This window comes from Camellia sinensis, chromosome 4 (assembly GCF_055761805.1).
Source record: "Camellia sinensis isolate YWXY chromosome 4, ASM5576180v1, whole genome shotgun sequence".
In the NCBI taxonomy this organism is placed as follows: Eukaryota; Viridiplantae; Streptophyta; class Magnoliopsida; order Ericales; family Theaceae; genus Camellia; species Camellia sinensis.
In genome coordinates this window covers 23845085-23855820 of record NC_138964.1, presented here as the reverse complement: position 1 = coordinate 23855820, position 10736 = coordinate 23845085, and positions in this window count along the sequence as shown.

Here is a 10736-nt window from a genome sequence, read left to right as displayed (position 1 = left end):
GCTACTAGTACGTGATCGTAATTGGGATTATGCGGAGACCGACTACATAAACGGCGGGGGCAGCACCTCCAACATCAGGCCCAACCACTAGAGCGGCGCCTCTAGTGTCAGGTACATCTGTAGCGCCACCTGGATGAGCTCTGGTTAGAGGAGGCATAAGATAGGCACCAATTGAAGGAAGCCATCAACTCCAAGAAATAGATCAGCATCCTGCCCCACCATGAATTGAATGATAGCCTTAACAAGAAGGCTATCAGCGGTCTTTATGAGGGGAAGCAGGAACAACAAGGTCGGGCAGGCCCAGTGTCTAGCATACGAAACGCTCCCCTAGGTACCAGGTTCAATAGAAGAGACCCTCTAGTAGAATCCGCAATCAGGAGGTATCCTAGGAACCGGTATACTAGTCCCTCGTCCTGGCGGGCATGACCACCCACGGCTACCACATAACCTACAAACAGAGGATTCACAGTTGTCAGTTGTCTTAGTTGTTAGAGTATGGAATGGAAGCAATAGAGATGGAATAGATTATGTATGAGTTTCGGATTACCTCGTGTGCCATCACTGTATCAAAGAAACGATGATAGTAGGTGAAGGTGGTGACACTGCGGCGATGAGGATAACACCTGCCATCATATAACCTCGAGTGAGGCAGAGCCGTTGCCACCTCATCTCTCGGAACTGGGGTAAGAGTGAGAAAGTAGGTATATACCTAAAGTTGCAAGAAGAGAACCGTTTGTAAGTTAACAGGTTACAAACAGAAATAAAGGTAGAAAATGCAAAGCATAAAACATGGTTTATAACATAAATTAAAATAAAAATACAAGACATACCTCCCAGGCTCTCTAGTAGCCACCAACCATGTTTTCGTTCTTACGGGAACCGGTGCTCTTGTAGCTGTATAGGGTGGCAAGGCTAGCACCACCCCAGTCATAGTAGCGCACCCGCGACAATACCACTAGGGCGCTTAGAAGATACAGACCCACGGTGTTCCACCTGTTCACAAACAAGGTGGTGCCGAGAAGGTAGATCAGGAATCCACGGATGTATTGCTCTATTTGCTCCTCAATCTCCGGCTGGTTCCCGTGAAAGTGGTTGTAAAACCAGCTGTACCTCACCATGGATAGCCTATACAATGGAGGCCGTGCTCCGAGAAAATGGACCTAGGTGGCCCACCACCGGCCCATGTCTAGGTCAAAGAGGATTGGATCATCCCCTACTCATAGCACCGTGATCATAGAGAAGTCGTAGGGTGTTATCGTTATCTCCCCAGTAGTGGAGAAGTGGAAGGAGTTGGTGGTGTCCCACCACCTCTCTTCCAAGGCACCGAGCAAAGGTTGGCTCGCTTGTAGTCGTGAGAGCTCAGAGCAGAATAGGCCGAAGCTTGCCTCGTCAACTATCTCTCAGACTCTAGCGGGGACCTCCTGATACCAGTCCTTCGATGTTATCGCGCCATAACCCCTCTAGGCATAGGTGTCACCCTGTGTTGAAAGAGGAATTTGTTAAGTGCATGGCAAGATGAAAAATTGTAACGAATGTCAAAACAATCAAAGTACATAAAAAGGAGCAAAGATTCTTACCTTAGAAGCATCAAGGTAGAGGTGCGAGGTGCACTCTCGCAAGAGAAAATCCTCAGGCACACCTCAGCAAAGTCCTCAAATCTCAACATACCAACCGGGGCCATCGTGGGTGTACGTGGGTGGTATGTGGCCTGGTCAAATGGCCTCACTCTCACCGGTGGTAACTCGGGCTCGGGCTCAAGCTTTGGAGGGTAAATCTCCTTCGCGATGATCTCAGCAGCAATATCCTCTGTCGCCCCGTCTGCCTCTTCTATCATCGAGTTCTCTACATCCACGACAGACGGAGGAATAAGTGCCTCGAGAGGGGCATCATCATGTTGAATATCATCGGCCATGGAGAATGTGATAGGTGATTAGAGAAAAGCACGAAAAATAAGGGAAATAGGTGAAAAATCCCAAAACCAAACCCTAGGAGAGAGAAAATATGGGACAAAGTGAAAACTTGTGAGTGAGTGCACGAAAACCAAGAAAAAAACCCATGAAAAGCAAGCTAAAAGCAATGAGAAACCCAAGAAGTCAACCAAATCAAAATCTAATCTGTTCAAAATGTAGAGGGCCAAAAGGGTTTTACGAAAAAAAGTCGCGTGGGTCGTTGGACAAATCAAATGGAGTAAAAATCTTGAGAAAGAGAGAGAGAGAGAGAGCCTAGAGAGAGAGAGAGAGAGAGAGGGTTTTCGGGTTGCATGTGTGTGAAATAAGGAGCCAAAAGTATGTTTTAAAGAGCCTCAGGTGTAAAAACCTGTAACTACCTCTGACTTTGGCACGATTGGCCGACCGGCCAAACTGTTATACAGCTGGCTCATCTTTTGGCCGACCAATTGTCAGGGTGTTTTGCTAGATTTTTGCTTAATTTGTGGGCATGGTTGTTCTTGTATTCATCTAAAAAATAAAAAATTGAAGTGTTTGAGTTTGCTTCAGTTGTAAAAAATTTCGAGATTCCATTCTGGATGCGTTGTTCTAAGTCTCTCCGAAGTGTGATTGTGCCTTGACCTCGAGCTCAAGCAGGTTTTACCCTCTTTCATTGTGAGTTGAAGGTAGAAATTTGACAAATAGAAACAGAAGAGGAAGATCCCCTGCAAACAAGGTTGTTCGTCGCCACTTCCCTCTATGAGGTGTTTTCAAAACCATCGCTTTTTGTTTATCTTTTTATGTTGCATAGAACATGCATTGCATTGTATTTCACATCAATTATAGCAATTATCTTGCATTTATCTGCAGTGTGCCTTTCACTTTATTGCATCCACCCTTATCACCGGACGATGTGATTTGGCCCGTTACATGCATTAGGCTTGCTCACCCTTTCTGTGTGAAATGTAGCTTGGTTTGCATCTCTCACCCTCTCTGCGTGAAACGTAGTTAGGCTTGCATCTTTCAGCCTCTCTGCGTGAAACATAGTTTGGTTTGCATCTCTCACCCTCTCTGTATAAAACGTAGTTTGGCTTGCATCTTTTCACCCTCTCTATGTGAAACGTAGTTTGGCTTAAACCTTTATCCCCCTTTCTCGTTAAATGTGTCAGGATTTGAAATTTACCTAGCTAAGACCTTTCCTCTCTCCGTGTGAGATATGGCTAGATACGCTTATTGGTTACACCACCTTTGTACCCCTTTCACGTGAAACGCGTTAGGATGTTGACTTACCTAGTTACAACCTTCCATCTCTCCATATGAGATGCGGTTAAATACGCCTGTTGGTTGCACCACCCTTCTCTTCTTTCGCGTGAAACATATTAGGATGATAATTTGAAGTTGGTTAAAACCTTTCCTCTCTCCATATGAGATATGGTTAGATACGCCTGTTGGTTACACCATATTTCCTCCTTTCGCATGAAATGTGTTTGGAATTGACCTTTGCTTACTCCTTTCTGTATAAAACGCGGTTGGACCTATTTTGATTTAAGCTTGCGGCTTGTTTCATATGTTGTTATCTTGCTTATTGCATATACAGTTATCTTGTTATTACTCATTGTAGTGAACTGCACAATTATGAACTCTCAAAAAATAATTGGCTTCGTGAAGTCTGTAAGTCAAATTTCTGAGTGCATTTTTAACACGTCATTTGCATCTTGCCCTTGAACTACACTGGTTTGATTCCTTTCAAATGGATACATAGGCAACTTTCGAGTTTAACTAATTGGATTTATATTTTGTTTGTTTGCCCAAGTCTTACGACCTTGTCAAATGGGTTGTCTTCAGTCTTTGACAATCACTCAAGTCATGAAATGATTACGAGCTCTGTCAAAGAGGGGCAACTGTAGACACCTCATTTTGACAGCCCTTAAGACTTGGGTGCCTCACTCTAAACACTTGATGATGAAATATTATGCTGTGCAATCGTTTGAATTTTCAGCAAAATGATTCGGTTTCAAGCTTTAAAACCTAAACCTTATTTTTTCCAGCCTGACCACTCAGAGAACAACTGGCCAGCAGATGGCCGACAAACCATTTTCATTGGGTCAGCAGTACATCCTCATGGCCAGCCGGCCATGTTCAACGTAGTAGATATTTTGACAGCTACCAACTGCTCTCATGCACATGCTTTGGACCAGTTGTATCTTTTACATATATTTTTGACGTGAGAAGTAGTTTTCTATAAATACAACACTTCCCTCATGGTTTGGCGTTAGAAAAATTCTCCAAGAGCCTATAGCTTATTCAATACATCTTCTCTACCCTCTTGCAATGTAGATACACAATAGATACACCATACAAGCTTAAACTTGAAGGTTTTGCTGAGATTTTTTAACATAATTTCATAAACTTGAGAGTGTTGATAGTAAGGTTTATCAACTAAGAAGCTCACTCTCTCTTTCAAGAGGTGAATTTTGAACTTTTTCACGATCTTTTCACTCTCTCTCTCTCTCTCTCTCTCTCTCTCTCTCTCTTCTCTATCTTTACATATTGATTTCAGAGCTATTTTAAGCTTAAAATGTGATTAAAACTTTGTTAAAAGTGAGTAAGCTAGCCACCATTTCATTGGCTAGCTCACTAGTTGTGCACCCTTTTGTTTTCTTTCATTTTTTTTTTTTTTTGCTTTCTTTTCACTTCATTTGGTTAAATTTCAGTACCTCTTAGCACTTTTTTTATAATCTTTTTGTGTGATATAAAATGAATATGGGCTTATAAAAGGGTTCTAGTTCTCCCCGCTACATGTGCTCTTACTTCTTATGCTTCGAATATCATATTTGTGTTGTTGTAAGTCCTCTCAAATTTGGCGTGTTTAGGATATAGCGGTCAATCCGTTGAGTTGATCATTTTAGCTTTCCTTATGTAACTTGGAACCTTGTGGTCATGGGAGGATTAGAGCTTAGGCTGAGCTACCCCACCACAAATTTGTTTAACTAGTGTAAATTTCTTGTTTTCATATTATTGTTGTCCACCTTGAAGCTAGGTAGTAGCTTCCATGTTCAAAGTATTGAAAAACTCTTTTATCAATCATTTTTTACACATAGAAATGAATGTCTCATCCTTGTTCCATGAATAAAGAGGAGTTGTTAACAATTTTGGCAAGTTGTGTGTTTAAGCTTAAATAGATAGCTTACTTGTTTTGTTGCTCCTAAAGAGCTTTTTATTCATAAGTATTAAAAACTCTCCTAGTTTCACTTTGAAGCATGGAAATTGAGGTTTCATACTTATTCCATGAGTAGGGAGATGAGTTGACAACAGTTTTTGAGTTGTTACTTCCTTTTTCTCTTTTTTTTTTTTCATTTCAGTTGCTCTATGATCAGCACGTACTATCTCGTGACTTGATGATTTGTGAGTGAAGCATGTCTACCTCTTCATTGATTAAGTTCATGATAGGGAGGAGGTAAGGAGCATAGCACCTTTGTTTGTGTCTAGCTAAGTCTTTTCGTATTACTTTCAAGATCATTATGCAACAAATTTGTGATGGTTGATGATTTGGGAAGCAAACCTACACCCTTCTTGACAATTTGCATGGCAGGAGGGAATATGAAGGATGAACATATTTTGGAAACCCTTTATTTTGCTCTATGCCAATTCTGCTGCAGTAGGGGATTCCTCAGAAACAATGGCCAGCCGACCATTACTCTGTACGGCCGACCATCTCATCAGGCTGGCCGACCAAGAATGTTGTATGGCAGTGGTGATTTTACAACAGAACAAAATAGATCCTGAGGCCAAAATGGAACTATTTTCTGGCTGTAAACAAGGTAGGTTCTGGCAGTAAACAGAGAGGTTTCTGGAGGACATTCTTGGTTGTGCTCATGCGATTCCCCGCCTTTCATTTAATTCCTTTAGATTAGCTCATTTGTAATTAATTAGTTACTTTCATTCAGACTTGTAATAATTAATTAGTTTATTCATTTGTATTTGTAATAATTAGGTAATTAGGCCATTTGGACCCTCTTGTGTGAGGGCAAATTTGTAATATTTGTATGTCTTCCAATCCTCATTTTTTTCTCCCTTACATGCTTATTGTGGTTGTATATAGCATCATGTTTTCGCTTCATATCATTACCATGCTTTGTATCCATTTTTTAATACACAAAGCTTCGGTTCATCATTCTTGCAAATCATTGTCATTTCCTACTTGTTTGAATACGTGTGTTATAATATTTTTTGAGTTAATCCATATGACATGTTAATAAGTTGAACCTAGTAGTTGCATTTTGTATGTGTTGCATTAGTCATGTACATCATTAGGGTCATGCATTTTCTAATTGTTTTCTTTCCTTTGGCTTGCCTCGGAGTACTAAGTGAGCGTTTTTTTTTTTTTTTTTGCTTTAGCATTACATGTGTGTTCGTGTTACCATGACAAGCATACTGCCACGAGGCTACGTGCTTATTTGAAATACCTCTTTGAATGCCTGTGGGTGAAGGCTATTTCGCTTAAGTTGGAATGACTTTGATTATTGTACATACGAGCTAGCTTTTTCTTTAAGTTGCACATATTCAAAAAAATTTCAAAAACGCATGAAATCAGAAGCATTCTAAAGTAAGTGGCGTAATCTATACTTGTTTGCTTCACATAGTAATGTTAGTATAATTAATAATTAGAAGATGAACATATAATATCTATAAAATTCATATCATGATTAGTAGAGGTTGATCTTTGATCGGATGAGTGAGGTACTTAATTTAAGACCTTTCCTTTTCATACCTAAGTTCTCCAACTGAGGCACTTTGGTTATGACAAATAAGTGGCCTTTGGCACGAGTCATGGGTTTCCTAAATTTTCCAAAAATATTTAGGTGGTGACTCTGAAATCTGGCAATACAGTCCATTTTTGGCATCTCTGATGATTAATAGATTTTCAAGGATTTGCCTAATTTGGACTCTCATTCATTTTTTTTGTTTCACATTGCACTTGTGAAACCAGATTCAGAACCGCGGGAGTCCGAACTGTAGGGCAATCGTATCCGAGGAGACTAAATCCCTCTGAGGAGCGCAAAACCAACTACAGAGTGAGACTACTCAACAACAATTATTCGAATTTAGAGTTTTTGATTCAATCTCATCTAACCACTATGGTAACACCTCAACCAATGCTCAAATATCGACTAAGAAGGTTCGCAATCATGATAATCACAGAGTCAAATATAATTCCATTATATCAAGAAGCAGAATGTGCGAAAACCTCCCCACCTTAGGAAATTTCTTTCTCGAAATTAAAAATACACGAAAGACAAGGCAAATCGATCACAAAAGAAGTACAACCACCAATCCAAGTCTAGATCCATACTTTGGATAATTTTCCGGATCCCGATCTAACACCTCAAGGCCATAAAGACACCCGAACCACAAGAATACAAGAAAGAGGTCATGAAAGATTCTTCGGCCCACATGATTCATTGGGGTCTACGAGACGAGAAAATGAACAATGGGCTCTACGTACAGCCCAAAGACGTCAACCACCACTGAGCACTTAACACCTAAGCACTAAGGAAAAGAAAACCAGCCTCATAACAAAACTCTTGGTCAACCCTCACAAAAGAAGAGGACTTACTACTAAAACACGACCCAAAAGACAAGGCTTCGATACAAAAAGCTCCAACAATGCCAAACCCTCCTCAAAACAAAACCCCTAAACACACAACTAGCAATCCAAGCTATTACACAAACCAACCATGAAAGGTGAACATAATTCACAACACATCCATGTTTCAAAAAAATAAATAAATAAATAAATAATTCGTCATTTTCTTTGAAAATCTCTCTTGTATATATATATATTTTCTAAAAAGGTGCTCAAACTTGCACCGCCTACAACCAAAATGCATTTTCAATTTCCACATAAAACTTAAAATTTTGCAACCATCCTTCGAAAACTACATAAAGTGTTATTCATAACACATAATCATTCACATTTTCATGATTTGTTGAATTTAGCTTTTATTAAATCAAATAAACTGCACATCGAAATCCTTTATCACCATTTAGATTAAATCCATAACATTATAGTTCAACACAACACAAGGAAAAATTCATTTTCTGAATTCGTTTCTCAACATAAAACAACTAGTGAATCTCAACCGTCACCTAACAACACCCATCACTCTTATAGTGATGCGATAACACTAAAAACAACATTTCTATAAAGGAAAGTACAAATAAAGTTTACATATTCATGGAAGCCTTATCCCATCACTATCTATCAGTCATAAAATGGCGTAAAAGCGCTCACAACATAAAGGCCTCAACATGTAACCCCAACCTGGTTACTACCAGCTCACACCAACTTCACATTTGACTACACGAGACTTAACAGTCATAAGTCCACACTATAGCACTTCTCAACCTTACAACCCTTTTGTTCAATTCCAAGCTACTCTCGACGTGACTATATATCAACCCACTCCCGACGACAACTAACCGACTAACCAACTCAACAATCCTCAACACTCGGCACCAAAAACCAACATGTTACCCATCACTAATTACTCCAAAATGGAGTTTCACATGTAAATCCACGTACACACATATTTCTTGAATCACATCGAATTCCTTGAGACTAGACCACACCACTCTTGCTCCCCAAACAAACTACCATTTAGAACCTCTCTCTCCCCACGTACGAAAGACCGATAAGGTTAACGACCATTCACATAACCTCATGTACACAAAACAATCATCACCAACACTACACTCATTACCTAAGAACACAACTCTTGCATCTAACAAAAAATTCCACCTTATATAGCAACGCCACCCAACACCTAAGCATCACACTCAAATTGCATCTAGACACAACTACCAAGTCTTAATGAACCACGAATAAACATTACCCTCATCATTAAGAGGCACGAGGCTCACACTCCCTCCAAATACTTTCACAATCCACTAGGTAACTCCTACCCATCTCACAAAACCCTAAGGTATCACACCACCCCAAAACAATCAAGACTAGTCAAAACAATAAACAAATCTCTGCTTCTTAAAGGCAACTCTAAATCAATCCAAGACATCACAATCTAACACCTACTTAACTTAAGAAAATAATACAAGATAATAAAACTAGGTTTTCCAATCCTTACAACATTGTTTAACACATTACAAGCAAGTTTAAGATTAATTACATACCCATACCATTTGGGTTCACAACAACACATACATACATATGCAACATATGTAGGCATAAAGCCCTAAATAAAATAACATCACATTACATTACAAAATAATAAAACTTCATTACACCATAACATCACTACCATTCCCGCTTAGACTACTGAAACTGGTTCTGCCCACGTAGATGGCAATGACGCTGAATATGGCCTGACCAACCACACCTAGAATAAGTAGGTGGTCCTATATTCCGCGATTGAAAGAAGCCTAAGTCTGATTATACCTCCCAAAAGATGAGTCTGAAGATACAAAAGTAGATTGAGGCGACGACTGCGCCTGTGCCTGAAATCTCGCCATTCTCCAATTCTTACTAGGTCTAGCAGCTCCCCGAACAGTCGAAATTACAGATATAGCCTCCTCCTCCCCATCCTGACCAACCTCAAGAATAACGGCTTCCATGTGAGCCTTTGCCTCTACAAGTGTGTGATAATCTCTATACACAGTCTCGACAACTTTTTTCCTGATATCATCACACAACCTTTCCTTAAACCCAACACAATGACGCTCCTCTATTGCGACCAACTTTAGAGCAAACCTCGACAAACCTCAAATTATGCCAAAGAAGTGTCATCCTGGCATAACTCAACAAACTATTTCCTCAATATTTCCTGAGCGGAATGAGAAAAATACTTAGCTAACAAGGCTTTAGTGAAAGCAACCCAAGCGGTGCCCAGAAAAGTCCTCACAGACTTCCACTAATAACCAGTGTCTCCCTTCAATTAGAAACTAGCTAAAACAACCATCAACTCCTCGCCCTTAACTATGAGCATTCAAGAGTCTTGGTAATTTGTTCTAACTAATATTATGCCTTCAACGATTTAGGCTCTTCCAAAAACTCAAGTGGATTGGAGCGGAGAAACTCCTTGGTAAGCTTGAGGGTACAACCATGGTCCCCCTCATTGTGAGCTAGAGCATCTCTCACTGCTTTTACAATCTCGAATGCAACTTCCTTGCCCATAGCTGATGTTGTAAAGGCAGCTGCTAACGGAGTTGCTATGCCCTTACTGACACTTCTACTCCTAACACGACCTCTACTCCTTTGTATAGACATCCTATAAACCAAAAACAAAACCAAACCTAGTGCACAACACAACGGCCTTCCCCAAGGCACACACTCACCATCGCAAAGCTACAAAACACACTAAACACCAAAATCACACAATCCTATTCACATAAAGAATTAAACATTTAATCACATAATCAAATCAAGTCCATAATGATAGCTACTCGTCCCAGAATTCTTAAGGAATTCTCATTAGAATCCATGTTGATCAAGCGTGCTTCCAATAAGACTTCAAAGCAAGTTCACCAGCTACTAGTACTATCCATGAAACTTAATCACATGCTTACATAAATGCAACACATACAGTCCTAACACTTATCCTAACTACATGTAAACGTTCTCACCAAGCATAATAAACCCATTGTAGTAAAAACCACTTCCCACGAACCCAAGGTATTCAAACTCGATTAGCGCTGATACCAAGTTGTCATGCCCTGCTTTTTATTACCCGAATAACATTACCATGTCCATTAAAATAAATCCATTTCCATTACGAACAAACAGAATTATACATA